The sequence below is a fragment of the Chlorocebus sabaeus genome, chromosome 10 (assembly GCF_047675955.1).
Source record: "Chlorocebus sabaeus isolate Y175 chromosome 10, mChlSab1.0.hap1, whole genome shotgun sequence".
NCBI classification, from domain to species: Eukaryota; Metazoa; Chordata; class Mammalia; order Primates; family Cercopithecidae; genus Chlorocebus; species Chlorocebus sabaeus.
In genome coordinates, this window is record NC_132913.1 from 104,077,812 (window position 1) to 104,100,063 (window position 22,252).

Here is a 22,252-nt window from a genome sequence, read left to right on the forward strand (position 1 = left end):
AGGATAGAATGGGGATCGGATATTCTTTGTTCGGGGGCCCTCATCCCTCCCAAAAAGTTATTTGAGGGACACAACCAGTCTTTAAGGAGGTCACTTTTTTTTTTTTTTTTAATTACGAAAGCCTCCTGCCCCAGTGGTCGGGAGGAAGCTGTAATTATTTTCTTTCCTCTTGGAGACAGAGGTGAAAAGTGTCCGCTGCCTGCTGCTGTTGCTGAAAAAGCAAGTGAGGCTAAGTTTATCAAACTTAAAAAGAAAAATTGAAAACAAGAATCTTGCTTTTTAGCTTCTGAGGTCTTCGTAAGCCCCCCACCCCATGCACCAGCCCGCCTCCCTTCTCCTGGTCTGCTATTGTTTTTTCCCCTGTTTTCCTTGAGAATGGAATTAGGGGTCAGAGTTGAAATCTTTCTTCTGTTTCTTTAGCACATTTTGATCTGGAGTACAGATCAAGTTAGGGCTTCCTCTGAGTGGAGCCTCTCAGTCCCTTTCTTCTTCCCCGGCTCGCTTCCTTCCCTAGCCTGCCTGCAAGTTAACCCTTCCCTCCTGCTTCTCTTAGAAAGTAACAATGAAAGGAAAAAGCCCCCACGAAATCCTTTCACTGCGGGATGCCTGTCCCCTAGTCCTGCGTTCCTCCTCATCACCCCTTGCGGTCCACCGGGGAGGTGCTGTGCAGTTTCTGAGCTGAACTCTGACAAACTAAACATCTTCCTCAGCAGGGTGAACTTTTTGAAAGGCCTCTAAGTTCATAGGATGGTTCGGCTGCTGACGGTTTTAATAAAGTGTGTGATGCCTTTCCTTCTTTAACGTTTTACTTTTTTTTTTTTCTTCTACTCTTCGTTCGTTTCACTCTAAGCCTGAAAACCAATTCTACTTCCCAAATCCCTGAAGCCGGTTAGGGTCTTTAGCCAGGAACAGATGCGGCAGATTTTCTCCCATTCAGTTTTCCCAGGAGCCTGAAGGGGGGGGGGGGGGAGTTGTCAGGGGAGGCCAGGGACAATGGGGTGAGTTCATGGGAAGAATGTCACTCTGGATTTTCTGCCTGGTTATGGGACTCCCTTCCGCCAGCTTGCCCCAGCTGCCTTCTCCTCCCCAGTGCCCAGACGCCTTCCGCATTTTTGTGCACCAGCCTGGGAAGAGGGGATGTTAAGCAGGGGTGGAAGGTGGGGGGCGGGGCTGGAAGCTGAGTGGGTGCACTCAAAAGAAGTGACCAATGTCAGGGGTGCCTGAGAAAGAGTAGGGCTGGGGGAGGGGAGCACTTCGGGAAGGAGCCTGAGGGTGCAGGAGGAAAAGGGGTCAAGGTTGGAGGCTTTTGTGCGGGAGAGGGTCTTAGGCTGGGGCAGAGACTTGGGGTCACTGGATGGAGAGTGCTGGGTCCGAGTTGGGTGGGGCCTGGCCCAGACGGAGATCTTAGCACTGAATCCTCTGCCTCCCATTCCATCTCCCGTCCCCTCTTCTCTCCCCTCCGAAGAATGAGCACCCCCCTCCAGCCTGCATTCCTCTTTGAGCAGGTTGCTTTTGAGAATTTTAAACATACCCTCTTATTTCGAGGCAGCGAACCTCAGCAGTTCCGGCTTTGCTGTTAGCTCTTTTGTCTTTGTTCCCGGGACTCAGGGGCTGTGTTGCTGCTGGCTTCCTGGGGATGGCAAGGATGCAGGGGTGGGGGTGGGCACATCAGTGGGTGGAAGGAGTGGGTGGTGGTGATCCTGTGTCCCACGGGGATGGTGGGCTGGGGCTTGTTGGTTCAAAGAAACTGAGAAGTCAGACTTGGGGGAAGGGGTGGGTAGGCCTAGAAGAAAAACCGAAAGGAGACCCTGAGATCTGCTTGAAGTTGGGACTCTAAAAGCATGTGTTTGTGTTTGGTGGTGGAGAGGACAGAAGTGCCTAGAAATGTCAGGGTCGAGGAGGGAACAGGGTTGGGCCAGGCCAGGCCCTTTCAGAATTAAGGCTGGGCTAGACTGATTCCCTCAGTATCTCCCCAGCCTCCTTCCCTACCGTGTACAATGCAGGGGATTATACTGAGGGGCGGGGCCGCCCGAGTGGCCGTCTGGCCCGCTGCACATATAAAGGTGCTATAGAAATGTGTAGTCATTCAAAGTCCCAGGGCGGGCAGGCAGGCAGGCAGGCAGGCAGGCAGGCGGGCGGGCGGGTGGGCCTGGGGAGGCTCTGCATCTGCAGTTGCCTGGGAAGAATAAAGGGGGGAAGAGGCGAGCACTGATTTACAGTGGTTCAGTGCAGCTTCAAAAAAAAGGGGGAAAAAGCAACGGGACTTCTGGCTCAGAGTACTGCTTTGCATCTCGTCTTGCATAAATTTGCATACTGAGTTCAAAGTCGTAAAATAGACTAGGGAAATGAGTGGGATCTACTGTCACTGATTGTTAACACCACTACCTTCCACCTCCCTTCCCCCTATCTGGACAGAACTCCCAGCACTAGTTCTGCTAAGCAGTGCTGCCTGAGTCACCAGTCACCACTGTTCATGAAAGAAGGAGATGGGGAAGCGCCTGTCTAGGAGACCAAGCAGGGTGTGGCAGTGTGCACCCTGGCCTTGGAGGCAGGGCCTCTCTGAAGGGTGTGGCCCGACAGATTCTGGACCAGTGAGGCAAGTGGCGTTCTTTCTGACGCCTGGGGCTGCCATTGCCCATGGTGGACTGCAGTTGGAGGAAGCTGCAGAATCCGGGTCTTTGTTTGAAATTTCCCTACTCGCCTTCCATATACGCCCAAAACATTTACTGCGATAGGTCCCTTTGTGTGGTCATAATGACCCACTTCTTTAGACGAGATATTTGAGGAAGGTTTGAGAACAGAAAAATTCTATGTAACAATGTTAAGGAATCTGAGAAAAATGGGGCACAGGAATCTCTGGGTTAGAATAGGTAGTAGAGGCTGGAAGCAGAGAAAAACCCATCTGTTGTATTCCTGAGGGTCTGTCTACACAATGGCTCTTGGCCAAGTGGACTATTGAGTTTCCTGTCAGGCAGAGGGAAGAGGGAGGCTTAGATAGTACTCACTGTTGGCCTACTTCAGTACTGAGCTTTAAGACTTTCAGGCAAATCATTCCTTCAGGCTCAGGGCTGGAAATTAGTTCTATAAAAATGCCATGGGGCCAGGCGTGGTGACTCACGCCTGTAATCCCAGCATTTTGGGAGGCCGAGGCAGGTGGATCACTAGGTCAGGAGTTCGGAGACCAGCCTGGCCAATATAGTGAAACCCCTTCTCTACTACAAATAGAAAAATTACCTGGGCATGGTGGAGCATGCCTGTAGTCCCAGCTGCTTGGGAGGCTGAGGCAGGAGAATTGCTTGAACCCAGGAGGTGGAGGTTGCAGTGAGCTGGGATTGCACCACTGCTCTCCAGCCTGAGCGACAGAGCAAAAAAACTCCGTCTCAAAAAAAAAAAAAACCCACGGGTTGGCCAGGCGCGGTGGCTCATGCCTGTAATTCCAGCACTTAGGGAGGCTGAGGTGGGCAGATCACCTGAGGTCAGGAGTTCAAGACCAGCCTGGTCAATATGGTGAAACCCTGTCTCTACTAAAAATGCAACAATTAGCTGGGCATGGTGGCACGTGCCTGTAGTCCCAGCTGCTCGGGACTCTGAGGTAGGAGAATCGCTTGAACCCGGGAGATGGCGCTTGTGGTGAGCTGAGATGGCACCACTCCACTCCAGCCTGGGCAACAAGAGTGAAACTCTGTCTCAAAAAAAAAAAAAAAAAAAAAAAAATGCCATGGGTTACCAGAAAGGAGGAGCATATCCATTCACTCATTATCTGACCTTTGAGAGCTGACTTGGAGAGAACTGTTCTGCAGTTATCAGGTGGCTTCCAGTTGGTTCTCGGCTGGGCTGTTCATTCCCATAGAAAATGAGAGGTACAACTGTTCAATTTCTTTCTTTTTTTTTTTTTTTTTGAGATGAGGAGTCTCGCTCTGTTGCCCAGACTGGAGTGCAGTGGCACGATCTCGACTCACTGCAGCCTCCACCTCCTAGGTTCAAGCGATTCTCCTGCCTCAGCCTCCCGAGTAGCTGGGAATTCACGTGTGCACCACCACACACAGCTAACATTTTTGTATTTTTAGTAGAGGCAGGGTTTCACCATGTTGGCCAGGTTGGTCTCAAACTCCTGAACCTCAAGCGATCTGCCCGCCTTGGCCTCCCAAAGTGCTGGGATTACAGGCATGAGCCACCGCACCTGGCCACAACTGTTCGATTTCGATATGAGGAAGTTCTGAAAATTCTGCACCAAAGGGAATGGAGAACAGGTAAATACCTACGATGCCTAGCAGGACAGGACAGGGGGCTGCTGAAAGGAATGAAGGAGGAGCAGAAACAGAAAGGGGCTGTGAGGCCACGTCCACGTCTGTTTTTGTTGTTGGTCCTTCCCATGTACTAAAACACTGTACCCAAAAGGAAAAAGCTTAGTTTTTGTTGTTGTTGTTGTTGTTGTTGTTGTTGCAAAGAGTCTGTATATCTGGGAATTGTTATTTTCTTTTGTATTTTTCTTTTTATTTATTTATTTTGAGATGGAGTTTTGCTTTGTCACCCAGGCTGGAGTGCAATGGCGCCATCTCGGCTTATTGCAACCTCTGCCTCCAGAGAGTTCAAGCAATTCTCCTGCCTCAGCCTCCCAAGTAGCTGGGATTATAGACACCTGCCACCATGCCTGGCTAATTTTTGTATTTTTAGTAGAGATGGGGTTTCACCATGTTGGCCAAGCTGGTCTCGAACTCCGGACCTCAGGTTTTCCTCCCACGTTGGCCTCCCAAAGTGCTGTGAGTATAGGTGTGAGCCACTGCACCTGGTCTATTTTAATTTTTTAAGGAACTTTGTATCCGGGGAGTACATTTTGTCTCAGCCTTTCTCTCTATGTTCCCGACTCCCTCTTCCCTCTCCTGCCTTGTCCATGCTGTCCTCTTGGTCCCTGCAGACCATTCTTTCCTCTCCCACACTTCTCCCTTCCATGCTTTTCCCACTCCAGCTCAGCTGCAACACCTGCTTGCTAGGTAGGTGGGCGGGGCTCAAAAATGGTGTGGAAAATATAGTGGTCTCAACCTCAGAGATCCATCCAATCAGAGGGATATTATGTAGGTGACTAGAGACTATAATGCTTGAAAAAACTGGAATCTTTAAATGAGGAGGGTGGTTGACTGGCCTTTGAGGGAAAGGACTTCTATAGGCCAGGGAATGGGGATTCTCTCCTATAAGGGTTAGCACTAGCGCGGCTTCTGCTGAAACCAAGGCATGGAAGAGGGAGATGCTGCCTTGAATTCGTGAGGGAAGTTGGTGACCTGGTTGGCAGATATTCTAGACCCCTCTGCTTCTCCTGTCCCTGGCCAGCATTTCACTGAGATGGCAGGCAGCTGCCAGGAGATTGGTGGTGCTCGCATTTGTCCTCACCCTATTATGAACTGGCTTCTGTGCCTACTTTGTCTCCTCTCTTCCACCTCCCTGCGAGGGAGGCCGTTCTACCTCCTTTTCACAGGTGTGGACACTGGGTGACTCAGCGATACCAAAGTGCTGAGAGGCTAACCTGGGTACCTTCGCATTGCACCCCTCTACCTCCATGGCTGGGCAAGGAGTTGTGCTGTTGGCGGAGAAAAGCTTTTGGCCGTATTGGCCAGCAGTTTTGTTCCTGGACAGCTGCCATTTGCAGGTGATGTATGGGGTACAAGAAATTTCTGCCAGATTTCAATGATGTAGATTCCCTTGACTCCATGGAGAGTCACAAGTCCTGGAGCTTGGGGACCTCACAGTTGTAAGTAGCCAGCGTACAGAGGTCAGTCAAGAGGGACAAAAAAGTCACAGGGTGGGCCTCTTGAGAGAAGAGCTGCTGGGTAGCAGATGATGGCGCGGGCAGCCTGGCCTTTGCTGTCAAATTGACCTGGGTTCCATTGCAGACCCGTCTCTTAATACTTCAGTAGTTAGTAAGGCTCTTCCTCCAATGCCAGTTCCCTGTTGGTAAAATAACAGTGATTTTACCTCTTTCCCAGGGTGCGTGTTAGGACGGCTGTGATAATGGCAAGTACCTGACACATAGTAGGTTCTTGTACATGTTAGCTGCCTTAACAGTCTTAGCAAGTGATGTCTCCTTGACAGTTAGCTAGCCTTTAAAATGAAAGCCTAACTGGAAAGGTCAGGCAGGCCTCTCCTTTCTGGATGTTCAAATCCCAGGTGGTCTACCATGTACTAATCACCCAAGGTAAGAGATTTCTTCTTGCTAAGCCTCAGTTTTCTTATTTGTAAATCAGAAATTGATAATACTTCATTGGGTCAGCTACGCAGATGTGCGTAAAGCTATAAACTACGTATAAAACCTAAGCTCTTGCATTTTGGTGATGAGTCACTTGATTTCCATCTCTTCACCTAGGAATGGAAATATCCATACCTCTCCAACCTACTTTCACGGGGCTGTAGCGAGGCCGCTTGTGGAAAGGGCAATGAAACTGTGCTTTAAATGCAATATAAATGCAGTTGATAAATACAATATAAATGCAGTGCATAAATGGTTGGAGGCCATCAGGCTTGCTTTTTTTGTTGTTTTGAGATGGAGTCCTGCTCTGTCACCCAGGCTGGAGTGCAGTGGCACCATCTCGGCTCACTGCAAGCTCTGCCTCCCGGGTTCATGCCATTCTCCTGCCTCAGCCTCCCCAGCAGCTGGGATTACAGGCACCCGCCACCACGCCTGGCTACTTTTTTTTGTATTTTTAGTAGAGACGGGGTTTCACTGTGTTAGCCGGGATGGTCTCGATCTCCCAACCTCGTGATCCGCCCGCCTCGGCCTCCCAAAGTGCTGGGGTTACAGGCATGAGCCACCGCACCTGGCTAGGCTTGCATTTTTAATTGATTAGTTGGGCAGTGCTCTTTGGATCCCATGTCCTAAAGTCTAGGACTGACTGTTTCTGGTATGGGAGCTTCTCTCTGCAGTGTCTAGAATGGGGGTTGGAGGGACTATGGGGAACAGAGGTGGCCCCAGAGCTTGGACACCTGGGTTCTCATGCTGGCCTTGCTGTTCATAAGCAGGTAACCCAGGGCTGAGTTCCTCCTTCACCTGGCTAGCCAACCTGGAAGACCTAGGCTTCTGGCTATCAGTGTCCAGAGAGCTCTGGAGAATCCCTGAGACTAAATCTCCTGGTGGGGGAAGGTCCTCTCTGTATAGATGGCTGGCCCTCCAGGGGAAGTCTGCAAGGATCCAGACTTCAGAATAATAGGGTTAAGTATTAGCGAATCCAAGTGGTCCTAGCACATTTAGCACATATGGCATGCTCAAGGGTGTGCAATTGTGCAGTCATCAAAGCCAGTGAGGACCCCCGATGCCACCCATTTCCTGCACCAGGAAAATGGACCTTTCACATCTCCGAACCTGGGATGCCAGAATGCACTGAACTTGATCCTGGCAAAGAAACTGGAAGCTCTTTCCAAAAAAGTGATGTTTTCTTGCTACATTGTCTCCAGAGTTTACTCCTGAGTTGGGGAGCAGCATCTCATTTTGCAAGGGGCTGATGGATTCTCCATAGAAACGCTGGATTGGGGGAGTGTCTTCTGAGTACCGGGGTTCTACCTAATGTCTGATTCCATCTGTGGTACCAAAAAGCCCTCTGAATGGCAGCCTGTCTGTGCACAATGATGCCGAAGACTTTCTTTTCCAGCATCTAACGAGGCAAGGCCCCAGGAAAGCAGAGAAGGCAGATGCTTCAGTCTCGGAGGGTCAGAATACACTTATGGTGAAATCAGGGCTGGGGACAAGGCACAGTACTGCCTCTGGCAATCTGGGATGGATGATCATGTTAGACCAGGGGTGTCCAACCTTTTGGCTTTCCTGGGCCACTTGGAAGAAGACTTATCTTGGGCCACACATAAAATACACTAACACTAACCATAGCTGATGAGCTAAAAAAAATTGCAAAAAAAAATCTCATAATGTTTTAAGAAAGTTTATGAAATTGTGTTGGGCCACATTCAAAGCTCTCCTGGGCTGCAGGTTGGACAAACTTGTCTTAGATTCTTGGAGGGCTTCCATGGTGGAGGCAGGAAAGGAAAAGCCCCTTTTACAGATGGGATAGTAGGTCCAGAGAAATGTGTTGGTTTTCAGTTCCAGAGTAATTTCATCTGCTCCCACCCTCCACACTCACAAAGAGCAGGCTGGATGGGATGTCGATTTTTTTTTCTTCTCCTGAAGAATGGACCATCTCCCTATGCGTCTCCTCCTCCTTTGCTGCTAACCCTTGACTCTTCCCTCCTCCTTCTCTGGCCACTCCTGTTCCTTAACAAAGCCAGGGAAGATCTGGGCTGGCTCAGCCCCTGGGTGTCAGTCAAGACTCAGAGGGAGACTTTGCTCAAAAAGCCAGCTCTCCCGGAAAGAAATACAGAGCGACTGTAGTCAGGAATTTTTCTCTTTCCTTTTTTCTGTGGGTGGGGGGAGGGACACTTGGCAGTCCTTGGGGCCCTTCTGGCTGCCAGCCCCACATCTCTTCCTGGCTGGTGGGAGGCAGGGCAGGAGGGAAGATTCGGGAGAAGGGGGCAGGGGCTGGCAAACCACCAGCTGCTGGGCAGTGGAATTCGCCCATAGGCCCTGGTGGAGTTGGCCTCTAGTGAAGCCTGGGGAGGTTTCTAATTAGTGGAGGACTGTGAAGGTGTGGCAGCCTGTGTTCATTCAAGGAACTGAGCTGTCTGACCCAGGAAGTCAAAGGGAAGACGGGGACTGAGCCCCGGAAGTCCTTGGTAGGTTAGAGGTAGGGAGGAAGTTGTGCCTACTCAGTGTGTTCCATTCTATTAGAAGTTGAGAAGAGGGGGGTGTTTCAGCTGGAGGGATTCAGGTTGGTCTCTGGGGGTGGAGAGAGTCAGTCATTGGCACTAAACAAAGGGTGCCACCTCAAAGAATAAGTGATATAACAATGATAAACAAAATGGCTTTTTTTTCTAGACATTGTGTGCTTCTACCAGAAAGCTCATTTTGGGTTTTTTTGTTTGTTTGTTTTATATTGTTCTCCCCTCCCACTTCCTGCCTCAGCTCTGTTTTAGCCTCAATTCTCTCCACTTAACAAATGAAGAAATCAAGGCTACATTCAGGTTCAACTGCCAAGGCAAGCACAGACCAGATTGTAGTCTGGGTCTCTAGATTCTTCTTCCAGCTCTCCATTTCACCAGACTCACACATGCAGAAAAGCAGTGAATTATATACTGCTTTCTGGAAAAGCTCCTTTTCCCTGGGAAGTAGTAATTAAGGCATATCTTTTCAAAAATGTTCCTTTATGCCACTCTCTAGGAAGTTTCTTTAAGGTCTATTGTCTTTACTTCTGGATGGAGGTGCCAAGTTGCCTCTGGGTGGTGAACTTGTTTTCTAAAATGTCCAAGGCCAAGAAAAAAATGAAAATGGCAATTCCCTTGTGCCCTGTGCCCTGCCCCTGTGACTTCCTGATAATGCTGAGCAGTTGCTGTAGCAACAGTGGCAGGAGGTGTGTCAGGCAGGATAAAGGGGGTGGGGTAGGACGGGTTTACTGGATCAAAGAGGCTTTTGCGGTTGGGCAGGGCTGCTGACTGATAGCCTACTTCTGGGGAAAGATGGGGTCCCATAGAGATGGGGAGGGGAAGAAATTAAGCCCTGGGGCTAAAAGGTCTTGCCTGAGAGTCTTTCCTTAGGTGATGCCAAGTGACCAGGTGCCATCTGGTTGGTTAACAACCTGGGCTTGGTTTTGGCCACTGGCTACATGACTTTGTGCAGTTGGCCTCCAATTCTCTAGCTCATTTATCAAGTGTGAGGGGGATAAGAAATTATCAGCCTCATGTGCCTGCTTGATAATAACGGTAAACATGCAAGCCACGTAGCACAGAAACTCGGATAATCAAATGAGGTAGTGCAGGTTCTGATTCTTGAAACACAGAACAGGAGAATGGCAGAAACCTGTTTTTGGATGTTTTCTGATTGGTCATTTCAAGAATCCTGTTAGCAGGTGTGACTTACCTGGACAGCTGCCACTTTGCTTTGGAAAGCCTTCAGTGAGTCCAGAGAGGAGTCAGTATTTGAGTTTTCCAGGGGGCAGTCATGACCATTGTGCCTGTGGTTCTACCAACAGCTTAATGACCAACCATGTCCCATTTATACCCCAGAAGTTAGGACTCCCACTTGAGGCTCTGCTGGTTGTCTCTGGGTTGATTCACTGCCTCTTAAACCATGAGAGCATAGCCAAGGAAGGTGATTGATATGATATACTATCAGACAAAATTAGTGAACTTTAGTTGAAGACAGAGAAAAGCATGGTGACCTATTTAAAGACACTTATTTATATTCAAGACACTTCTTGTGCTGGTTTGAGAGTGGCCAGCAATCCTGAACATCTTTACAGGTTTTAAATTTCTTTTTGCATCCTGTGGGTTCAATTTGTCAGGCCTGGAATATCTGAGAGCAGAGTTATGGGGATGGAGAAGAGGACAGTGGAAGGGGAGGGTGATGGGAAAGGTTGGTAGGATTCAGCCTTTGTTACACTATGGAAGTGGGGCTGTGGGACTGCATCATCGAAACTGAGTTGTTTGAATGTGGGTCTTGGGAGAAGCATGTGTCCTTCCCATCCCATCTCATGGTTCTGCTTGCTCACTGCCTTTCTTGACTCTTAACCACTCTTGCTGATATGGGCCCTAGATGGTGAGGCAAAGACCAGAAGAATGAGAAAAAGACTTAATGTAACAGGGTACTCCTGGGCAAGTGCTAGATGCTCTTTGATAGTGTATTAGCCTGTTTTCATGTTGCTGGTAAAGACATATCCAAGACTGGGAAATTTACAAAAGAAAGAGGTTTAATAGACTCACAGTTCCATGTGGCTGGGGAGGCTTCACAATCATGGTGGAAGGTGAAAGGCACGTCTCACATGGTGGCAGACAAGAGAGCTTGTGCAGGGAAACTTCCCTTTATAAAACCATCAGCTCTCATGAGACTTGTTCACTATCACGAGAACAGCATGGGAAAGACCTACCCCCATGATTCAATTACCTCCCACTGGGTCCCTCCCACAACATGTAGGAATTGTGGGAGCTACAATTCATGATGAGATTTGGGTGGGGACACAGCCAAACCATATCAGATGGTCACCTTTTCTAATGTGTAAACATTAAGTATATGCTGTGTGTCAGCTGGGAGAACATATGATAAAGCAGTTGTCATACCACCTGTAACACATGCTTCTTCATGCTGGAGGGGGACAAGAAAAGCATTTTAGAAAGGTGAATAAAAAAGAAATCAAGTCAGTAGAGATGTATATACATCCTATGCAAATAAACAGGTAGCTCTTTTAGTCTTTTGACCAAGGCTCTTGGGAAGAGCTTGATGTTAAACAATGAAGTCCCTTCATGGTGAATAAAGTTACGAAAGTAAGAGAATCAAGTTGGACAGGCTTCTCCTTCTTCAGTCTTGGAAGAAAAAAGCACAGTGTCTTCCTTCCAAAAATGTAAATTGAGGACACGGAATGTGTTCTCTCCTGTCCTCTATTCACTAAGTATGGAAGGCTGTATGGAAGCTAAGATCAAGTTTATGTCTTCAGGAAGCTTCCATCCTTAGAAGGACTAAGAGAATGCACAGACCTACAGCTTTTTGGCAATGAACTCAGGCTAGAGTACTGTGAAGAAAGTTGGGTCAAATTACCAGAAGACTTTACCCAGAAGTGCGTTTCTTTTTAAAATTTTTAAAAAATTTTTATTTGTTTTATTTTACTTATTTATTTTTTTTGAGATGGAGTCTCCCTCTCATGCCCAGGCTGGAGTGCAGTGGTGCGATCTCGGCTTACTGCAAGCTCCGCCTCCCGGGTTCTCATCGTTCTCCTGCCTCAGTCTCCCAATTAGCGGGGACTACAGGCGCCTGCCACCATGCCCGGCTAATTTTTGTATTTTTTAGTAGAGACAGGGTTTCACCGTGTTAGCCAGGGTGAGACTCGTTAGCTTTGGCTTCCCAAAGTGCTGGGATTACAGGCGTGAGCCACTGTGCCAGGCCCTTATTTATTTGTTTTTTTGAGACAAGGTCTGACTCTGTCACCTGGGCTGGAATGCAGTTGCACGATCCCAGCTCACTGCAACCTCCACCTCCCAGGCTCAAGCCCGTCCTCCCACCTACAGCAGTGCTTTTCATCAATGCAATCTAGTGGCTTTTGGACACTTGGAAGCCATATTGTTCATCCTTCTTCCTTCTCAAAAGGTTTCTCCTAAGTTATACCAGAGGGAGTCTGTGCAATTTCTTCCCATCTGCAATTTATCACTTGTTTTGTTCTTTCTTATGAAATTCTTGGAAGGCTTCTAACTTGGATCTCTCCTGTTTTAGTTTAAGGCTGTTTTCTCTCTGATCCTTGGGGAGACAGAACAGCTCTTTCCCTTCCCTTGGGTTTTCCTGGTCCTTGGACACCTCCACCACTCAGCACCCTCTGGCAGCACTGGGATGGGCTTGTCCCTTGGCTTTCAGTTGTCAGGCCTGAGTCATCTTGATTACTTCATCTCCCCCTTCTTAATTCTGTGACCCTCTTCTGCTATCTTTGGGTCTTCTTTCTGACTCATTTCCAAGTTCTTCATGGCATAGAGAACTGGCCAGGAGCCCAGGGCTAGGTTCTGACTGGTACACAAGTGACCCTGGTAACATCATTGCCCTGGCCAATGAGAGTGGTGGTGATGTCCACCATGTCACTATTGTTTGGTCCTCTTCCAGTAGGGCTTCAGGAACACTTGAGGTTACTGACAGCTCTGCTTGATGAGGAAGGTGAGGGGTGGTTGGTGTGAGAGGTGACTTTATTTTTTTGAGACGGAGTCTCACTCTCACCCAAGCTGGAGTCAGTGGTGCGATCTCGGCTCACTGCAACCTTCGCCTCCTGGGTTCAAGCGATTCTCCTGCCTCGGCCTCCCGAGTAGCTGGGATTACAGGCGTGCGCCACCATGCCCGTCTAATTTTTGTATTTTTAGTAGAGACAGGGTTTCACCATATTGGCCAGGCTGGTCTTGAACTCCTGACCTCATGATCCACCTGCCTTAGCCTCCCAAAGTGCTGGGATTACAGGCATGAGCCACTGTGCCCGGCCCTGAGAGGTGACTTTTTTAAAAGAAGATTTAAAAAATGCAGAAAAGTACAAAGAACAATGTAATAACACAAGTCTACCACCCAGAACTGTGAGTGGTTGATATTTAGCCCACTAGCATGCAGTACTTAGTGTTTATCTTTCTTAGCTAAGTAGATTTGCATATGTATGATAGATGACTAATATGCCTATGTTTCCATATATTGCATCATATGCATATATGTGATAGAAGACCAATATTGTCCAATATTGTGAAAAAAATTGAAAATGTACATGGAGGTTTTCTTTTCCCTCTTAACATTAGATGTCTGAGATCTAATGTTGACATCCATAGGTCAGAGATATTCTTTTTAACTGCCATATATTGTTCCTTTGTATTACCCTACTGATTTTATTTATCCCTTCAGCCGTTGAAAGACTTTTGGATCTGGTTGCTAATAGTGTTTTTACAACTACAAATAATGCTGTAATGACCATTTTTGTACATGTGTCCCTGTGCACATGTAGAGAGAAGTAGAATTGCTGGGTCAGGCACATTCTTCCCATTCCCATAGTCCCTGGTTCAAGTTTGAATCAAAGCACAGTCTACTCACTTGGGCCTCAGCAACTAGGTCACCTTGCCAGGTTCCTGGATGGCTTTAGTTGAACCCGAGGAGAGATGTCTGGGACCCGTGGAAAGGCGTGAAAGCTGATAGTGCTGTTTGCCATCTTGATACCAATTTCTCTGGCTCTTCAAGGACAGCGTGGCTCCCAGGGCCCCAGAGGACCTTGGCTGAATTTGAGCGTGTTTTTGTTTTCTCTAACTGTCTGCCTCAGCCCTGACCCTCCCCAGGTCTTTGCAATTCCAGGAATGACCCTGATGTTTATAAAGGAGCCCTTTGGAGAGTGCACACGCAGGGAAGCTCTGGAGAGGCTGTGCTGTTTCTGCTCACTCGGGGGGAGCCCGAGATGAGATGGCAGCATGAGAGCATGCTCTAGAAACCTCCATGACACCTGGCCAGGAGAGGCCCCTCTGCAGGTATCCAAGCAAGCATATGTGTATGTTTACAAACCCATGAGTGGATGAGCTCACAAGGCTGTGTCTCTGCAAAGCGTGTACCTGAGACCACCTCTCTTGAAAAGAGGAGGCATTGTTCTCTCCTCACCAAGAAGTTCTTCAGGAAACCCAGACAGAACAGAGAGAATCACAAAGGCATGGGGGCCTGGCAATGCCAGAGCTTGAGAGGAGAGGTATCACTCAACATACAGATTCCTTAGTCCTTGCCTCTGACTTTCTGGGGCTGGGGTCCAGGGCTCTTATTTTTAGCAAGGTCGTCAGATGATTTCTGATGAAGAGCTGTGTTTGGGAACCTCTGACCTGGTCTAATTCCCTGAATTTACACACGAGTACGCTGACACCTGCCCAAGTTCAACACCCTGCTTAGCATCACTCAGAATCCTAGGGGTGGTGGCCAGGTCAGGATCGAACCTCAGTCCTTCCTCCCGCACTAGGATTGCTTGGCCAAGACTTCAGACCCAAAAACTAGTGCCCCAAAGGAAATCCAAAAAGAGTTTGCAGAGCGGTTTGATGTGGAGGGATTCATCAGCCCGGTGGGGCCTCTCTGCCCTCCCTTGGTGCTGCATCATCTCCTGTAGGTGTTCTGTCACCGTGGAAGGGCAGTGGCCAGTGCCTCTTTGGCTTGCCACTCAACACAGAGGTCACTGAGCTCTTCAGCACTCAGCTGGGCGATTGGCCTGTGGTAGCTCCAAGTGGAGGGAGATGATTCTCGGAAGAGAAAGGCCAGTTCTTGCACTCATTTAGTCTTCTAACCTAGGGGACTTGTGGATCTGAAACATCTGAAAAGGCTGTTTGCAGTCATTTACGACCACAAAGGAAACTCGGAGAGGAGGGACCACCTGTTGTTGGAAAACCATGCTCAGGAGTGACTGGTCTGTTGCTGAAGGATGGAAGGATGTCAGGTGTTGCATGGCTGGCTCCCTTGCAGGAAGGAAGGGCTCAGGGGGTGAGAAGGAATAGGAAGGGAGTTTACAGTGAATGAAACTGGGTATCCTCAGGAGATAGAAGGATCAATCAGGAGGATGTCATTAACCAAGCTGGAATGTGTCCTGGGTGCCAGCTTATACCATGACAGACATCTGTGCACACTATTCAGAATTCCAGTGTGAGAGGCCACTGCTCCCTCTGACCTTTAAAAAAAAGTCAGGGGAAGACACATGAACAGTGTTACTCACCCACAAAGTCTCAGGACCTCAGGTTAAACTTTAGCTAAAAAGGTAACAAGTAGAACCCCCATTTTACTCTTCCTTTTTCCTAACTTCTGCCTCCCTCTCTACCTCTAGCATGGCCTGAATTACTAATCCCAGCCGGCTGGTGGGCTGTGCTGTTGAACATAGTGGCCACATGATAGGTGGAGTTTGGTGACCACCATTAGCCATCCAAAGAGGACTGGCTTTGAATTCTCTCCAACAAAAGCTGTTTCCTGTATGTGGTGGTGTGTTTCAACATGCTCAGCTGTCTCAACTGAGCATGCTTGGTGATTATGAGCCACTGCCTGGCCTCCTTCCCTTTGTCCTTCCCCCTAAATTCTGTAAACAAAATTAAAGTAATTTAGGCAAATTCATTCTTGCTTAAGGACTTCCATCAAATGGCAGAGAGCTTTGATATTTAGCAATATATAGAATTTATGCAATCAAAACCAAGCTTTAGAAGAAATATGCAAATAGATCATATGGCAGAACTCTCTCATAACTCATTTTTTCCATGCATTTGGCCATTCTGCAGATCAGACATCACCTAACCTTCTGCTCACATGGCCGATATACCTTTTATTTACCCATTCAAGAAATTGATTGTCCACACATTTCTTTTTTTTTTTTTTTTTTTTTCTTGAGACAGGGTCTTGCTTTGTCGCTCAGGCTGGAGTGCAGTAGTGCAATCTTGGCTCACTGCAAGAAGTAAACTCCGCCTCCTGGGTTCAAGTGATTCTTGTGCCTCAGCCTCTCAAGTAGCTGGGACCTCAGGCATGTGCCACCACGCCCAGCTAATTTTTGTATTTTTGGCAGAGACAGGTTTTTGCTGTGTTGGCCAGGCTGGTCTTGAACTCCTGGTCTCAAATGACCTGCCCACCTCAGCCTCCCAAAGTGCTGGGATTATAGGCATGAGCCACCGTGCCCGGCCACCACACATTTTTTTCTAAAGCTTGGTTTTGCCCAAAATGAGAGTTTGAGGGGTAAAAATATCATGTCCTGTTTAATAGCAGCCATCATTTTAGCAGAATTGTTAATATCATTTTCAGACTTGAGAAATTAGAGCTCAGAGAGGTTAAAGGTTCTGACTCGTGAGTGAATCTCAAGGGGCAGTGCTGGCATTCAGGGTTCTTGACTGCTGGTGTTCACTGCTCATTCCAGTTTGTTAATGAATCATCCACTGTTATGGATCTTAGTGGAGTCGTCTAGAGAGCAGGGGGAGGAGGATGGTGGTTAGTATTTAATTCTATTGCCCAACATATGTCAAGGCTAAGTGCCTTTTGGGAGAAATTAACGAAGACGGAGCCATATGAGTTTTCTGCCCAGCTAGGGTGGAACCAGGAAGCTGCAGCCAGCCTTCATTCCCTTGGCCCATTACTCAGAATTAACTCTTGAAAGGCTTGGAATGCTATATTACCTGTTGCAAGAGGTGAACACCCCTGGAGGAATGATAGGTTCAGGGTTGGCTTAGATCATCTCTGTGGTACTCCTCTTCCCCAACCCTGCTCTTAGATTTCAAGATAATCATGAGATAGGAGGAGAAAGTTATTCTTCAGAATAAAGAAAAGAAGAAAGAAGGGAGACACATTGAACTGTTAGGAAGATGTGATTGTTCTAGGTAGGGAAAAGCTCTCATTTCCTCACCAGGTCTGGATAAGGACCGAGGCCACATACTCTGAGCAGGAAGGACCAGGGAGGTGCTTTTAGATTCTTGGGGCTTAGTTTCCTAAGCAAGCTTTTTCAGGCCTCTCTTAGATCAGGAATCACCAATTTCCAAATACAGCACTGAGGTCAGAACGTTGTGCTAGGAGAAAATGAGATTTTATGGGAGTCAGTTTCTATCGAACACGAGTTTGATGAGTAAGATCACTGATGCAACAAACAGGATTACATTGGAAAAATGGGCTATGCCAAAATTAAGTCTGAAAACCTGGGTATGAATGCATGGAAGTGAACAATAAAGGCTCTTTCTCTTGGGCTGTCAGCTTCCAGCTGTTCTCCTTGGCTAAATTAGTAAGGGTGGGCCAAAAGACAATGTAGGGACCCCATGATAATTGTGAAGCACTGCTGATATGGCAGAGAGGTTGTTGTGTTTGCTCCTGTGAATTCAGATGGTAGTCCATCTGGGCTCAGGTTTGCCATCTGTAAAATGGGACAACGGTCCATTTCTATTCATCCCATCTGCCTTCCTCATCTCCAGCTCTCCTCTAGGGGTCTTAGGTAGAAAGGTGTGGCAGTCTACCCAAGGCAGGGGTGGCAGTTCTCCCCTGCCCTTCAAGCCCCCAACTAATGGCTCTGGGGTTGTCTATCATCTCCCTGACTTCTCTTTGGAAAAGCTTAACCTACTGTATGTGGAATCCCTTGCTTCTGTGTTGATCCGTTTCCCCAGATGCTATGTAGGGGAGAAGAGCTAATGCTTACTAATCTACAGGGAAAGTCTCTTCAGGGGCCTTGTAGGTTTCTATCAACCATTCCTAAGCCCATGAACCTTTTCCATTGATGTCATTTGGGTTGCTAAGAACCATTTCTTATAGTGACCTTTGCACCATAGCCCATGGAGTTGCATACATAAGTGGTTGCTTAATAAATATTATTCTGAACTTAACTCTCTTAGGCAGAAAAAAAAATACAACTTGGTGTTTTTGTTCTGAGGGCAAATTCCATCTCTAGCTGGAGTTCAACATCTGGAATGTTTTCCTGTGGATTGTTCCTGCAGCCTATAAGAGGATATATGGGAAGAACTTGGTAACGTGTGATGATGCCCTTGTCTGACTGGGGCGGGGGGCACTATGTGGGTACTTCCCTGGTAGGCAGGAAATGGAAGTGGCTAAGAGCTAACCCCATGTGTACCTAACTGTGCCAGGCCCTCATGTAGATGTAGGCAGCATCTCTTTGGATCCTCCCAGTGGCCCATAGGAGGTGCATCCTGTTTGTCCTCTTTTTACAGATGAACAATGGAAGCACAGAGAGCTTAAGGAACTCGTCTGGTGCTGCACAGCTCAGTAGTAAAAACTTGAATTCCAACTCAGGCAGTTAGATTTTGGAGTTTGAATCTCTTTGGCTGGGAACAGTAACAAGGAATGAAGGCTTTTCTCAGCCTACAGTGCTTTCTGATCTCTGCCCAGTCAAGTCTTTCATTTCCCTTCCCTGGACTTCTACTTCAAGATGTGGAGTTCAGATCTGGCCACTGAATTTGAGTCCAGAAGCCTGTTTCGGAGAAAGAAACAGATGCTGACGCATGGTCTTGTTAAACCATCAAAGACCTTGCATAAGCAAACCAGGCCTGTGGATTTCTTCATCTTATTGGCATGTTCATTGGCACTGCTGAGATCAATAAAGAAATGGAATGAAACATACCCTTGAATCCAGGTGGCCTCTGTGAGGGTGGACAAACTTGACCTTCACCTCAGAGAGGTTGGGACATCTCAGGACAGGAAATCAACTTTGTCCTCCTGGGGGAACACTGCCAAGTTGACCCCCTGCCTCCTGGGACCTGGAGCCAGGTTTGCATATGACATCTGTGGGTTATTTTTCATTTTAGAGACAGGGTCTTACTCTGTCACCCACGCTGGAGTGCAGTGGCATGATCATGGCTCACTGCAGCCTCTAACTCCTGGGCTTAAGTGATTTCCCACCTCAGCCTCTCAGGTAGCTGGGACCACAGGTGTGCACCACCATGCCTGGCTATTTTTTATTTTTAGCAGAGACAAGGTGATATAGTTAGGCTTTGTGTCCCTACCCAGATGTCATCTTGAATTGTAATCCCCGTAATCCCCACGTGTCAAAGGAGAGATCAGGTGGAGGTAACTGAATCATGGGGGGCGGGTCCCCCATGTTGTTCTCGTGATAGTGAGTGAGTTCTCATGAGATCTGATGGTTTTATAAGGGGCTCTTCCCCCATTCGCTTGGCACTTCTTCCTGCCACCTTGTGAAGAAGGTGCCTTGCTTCTCCTTTGCCTTCTACCATGATTGTAAGTTTCCTGAGGCCTCCCCAGCCATGCTGAACTGTGAGTCAATTAAAGATCTTTCCTTGGCCGGGCGCGGTGGCTCAAGCCTGTAATCCCAGCACTTTGGGAGGCCGAGACGGGTGGATCACGAGGTCAGGAGATCGAGACCATCCTGGCTAACACGGTGAAACCCCGTCTCTACTAAAAAATACAAAAAACTAGCCGGGTGACGTGGCAGGCGCCTGTAGTCCCAGCTACTCGGGAGGCTGAGGCAGGAGAATGGCGTAAACCTGGGAGGTGGAGCTTGCAGTGAGCTGAGATCCGGCCACTGCACTCCAGCCTGGGTGACAGAGCAAGACTCCGTCTCAAAAAAAAAAAAAAAAAAAAAAAGATCTTTCCTTTATAAATTACCCAGTCTCGGGCAGTTCCTTATAGCAGTGTGAAAATGGACTAATACGGTCAGGCGTGGTGGCTCATCCCGGTAATCTCAGCACTTTGGGAGACCGAGGTGGGCCTCCTGTGGCAAGGAGTTCAAGACCAGCCTGGCCAACATGGTGAAATCCCGTCTCTAGTAAAAATACAGAAATTAGCCAGGCATGGTGATGCATGCCTGTAGGTCCAGCTACTTGAGAAGCTGAGGCAGGAGAATTGCTCAAACCCAGAAGGCAGAGGTTGCAGTGAGCCGAGATCATGCCACTGCACTCCAGCCTGGGCGACAGAGCAAGACTCTGTCTCAAAAAACAAAAAACCAACAACAAACCATATTTTATAACTTGTTTAATAAGTGCAAATATATTCATATTATATATTAAGACTTTTTAATCTAAAAGTAATTTTTTTTCTGATGTTAATAGAAATAAAAATATGTCCTAGACACTGTGCCTCCAGAGCCTAATGGACAAGTTGGCCCTGCCTGGCGCCTTCAGGCCCAAATGCACATTTATCTGTGTGTGCCCCTCTCCTTTTTCAAATGTGTTTCCGGAGATTGCAGAGGGCCTTCTTCTGAGGATTAATGTTGGATTGACCTCTGGGATGCAGCCAAGGGATGCTTCTTTGGTCACTGTCTGTGGTACAAGAGGGCTTAGTGAAGGGGGGAGCTGCAGGCTGAAAGTCCTCTGGGAGGCCCAGAGAAGACCCTGTGCCCTGTCCCCAAGAAACTGTGGGCTAGTGTGGCTGCAGATGGAAGGGTAGCGGAGGGGTCTTAGCTGTGGATGCGGAATATAGTGGAGCTAGACTAGCTTTTTATGGGGCCTGGAGCCATTTCAGCAATTGGCTATCAACTTGCAGATGTTGGGCTAAAAGCCTAACTCCAGAACAGTGATTCTCACCCTGGGCGATTTTGCCTCTCTGGGGCCATCTGGCAACGAATGAATACATATTTTTTGTTGTTCCACCCTGGGGAGGGTGCTGCTGGTTTCTGGTGGGCAGAGGCCAGGAATGCTGCCCATCATCTGGAGTAAACAGTTAGCCCCCTGCAGCAAAGGATTATCTGGCCCACTGTTAGTAGTGCTGAGGTGGAGACCCTGATCCCAGAGGATGTTCCAGGCATCGAGTCTGGGTGAGCAGAGCCTTCTCAGAAGCTCCTGGATAGAGCTACACATGAGCTACCTTTTCCTTCTCCAACCAGACAACATGTCGTTCATTATAGCCATAATAGAGACTGGCTGCCTTCACCCAAGCCACTTCCCAGAAGGGTAGAGCCAGGTGAGCCTCTGAGCGTCACAGACTTCGTGTCCACAGAGTGGAGAGTTCCAGAAATGGTGGCAGGGTGCAGTACCGGCAGACTCCCAGAGCCCCTGTCTTCTCTAACACCCTCTGAGTGCGGTATCCAGGTCTCCAGAAATCCTTTCTGCCGCTGTGGGCACGAAGCTGGGTAGGGTGCAGTAAGCAGGGTGACGCCAAGGGTGATCTCAGCTACCAAGGGCTCGGGTGACGGCGAACTGGAAGTTCCCACTTCATTTTATCTTTCTCATTTTGATCCTGACTAGCTGGGATGGAGGCAAAGGGCTCTTCTCTATGTTCCGATGCAGGGGTTGAGTGTGGGGAGACTTTCTAGCTTCTTTGCTCTCCCCCTGTGTTTTTGGTGCCTAAAGAGGGGAGGGGCAGGGAGCCTGAGATGGTCCCACTCAGGTCTGGGGACAGAACCCTGTCTGGGACGGGCAGCGGGACAGAGGCAGGGAGGCTGGGGATGAGTGCGTGCACTGCACGGGCGTCTGTGTGCTGCATTAGAAGTTAGTGTTGAGATGGAAAGTTGGCTGAACCTGACCTCTTCTGTTTGTTGTCCAGGTTTGTCTGATCTCAGACTTTCCCCGGCCTTTTTCTTTCACCTTTTTGTTCCTGACCTCTGGGGTCCATCTGAAGAGGGAAGGGGGGGGTTCTTCTCCATGGTTGCTCCCCCCAACACCACCCGTCTAGGAGGGTGTGGACCTGCTGGCACTGAGAAATCTGTGCTGCACGATGGGGTGACTCAGTGTCCCGATTCTTGGGAACCTGGCAGGCAGCTGAGCAGGGGGACTCACTCAGCCTGCTTCTCTGGGCCCCTGGGTGTCTGCTGCTGTCCATGTGGAGGAGCACAGGGGGCAGGGCAGGATGGATGAGGAAAGCTGTGGGCTGGTGTCTGGGTCTGATCAGACACGGTGAGGCAGGACTCCAACCTAGCCTGGAGGTGCACGCTAAATCGGCCTTTTCCTGCTGGTGGTGCTGGGCTCCCGGGCTGGGAACAATTTAATCTCTGCTGGCTTCATTTATGGTACAACCCAGGCTCCCCAGAGCCCCTGTGGGAATCGCCATTCTAAATAAAAGAATTTTCCAGGTTTCAGAGGTTTTTTATACGTTTAAACGTTTCGGTTTTTTTTTCTGACGTTCAACAATTTTGGATAAAAGTCTCTTAAAATGATGAATAGGTAGACTTTTAATTCCCTCCCCCTTTTGATGTCCCAAGATCATCGTCATCAACGTAATTCTTGTTTTGGGCTATAAGACACGGAAGGGGTCGCTGAGCGGTGTGGCATTCATTGTTTGCCACGCACA

The 22,252-nt window shown here is 48.4% G+C and overlaps 1 protein-coding gene and 1 long non-coding RNA gene across 2 annotated transcripts in view; both read left to right on the top strand.

The window, feature by feature from the left end:
• Positions 1–22,252, top strand: part of IGFBP2 (insulin like growth factor binding protein 2) — a 29,929-nt gene that overhangs the window by 1,370 nt on the left and 6,307 nt on the right. The gene's annotated exons all lie outside the window — the stretch shown is intronic.
• Positions 962–19,629, top strand: LOC140712602 (uncharacterized). Its single transcript, XR_012094309.1, has 2 exons — positions 962–4,250; positions 4,675–19,629. It is a non-coding gene; the product is annotated as an uncharacterized lncRNA (long non-coding RNA).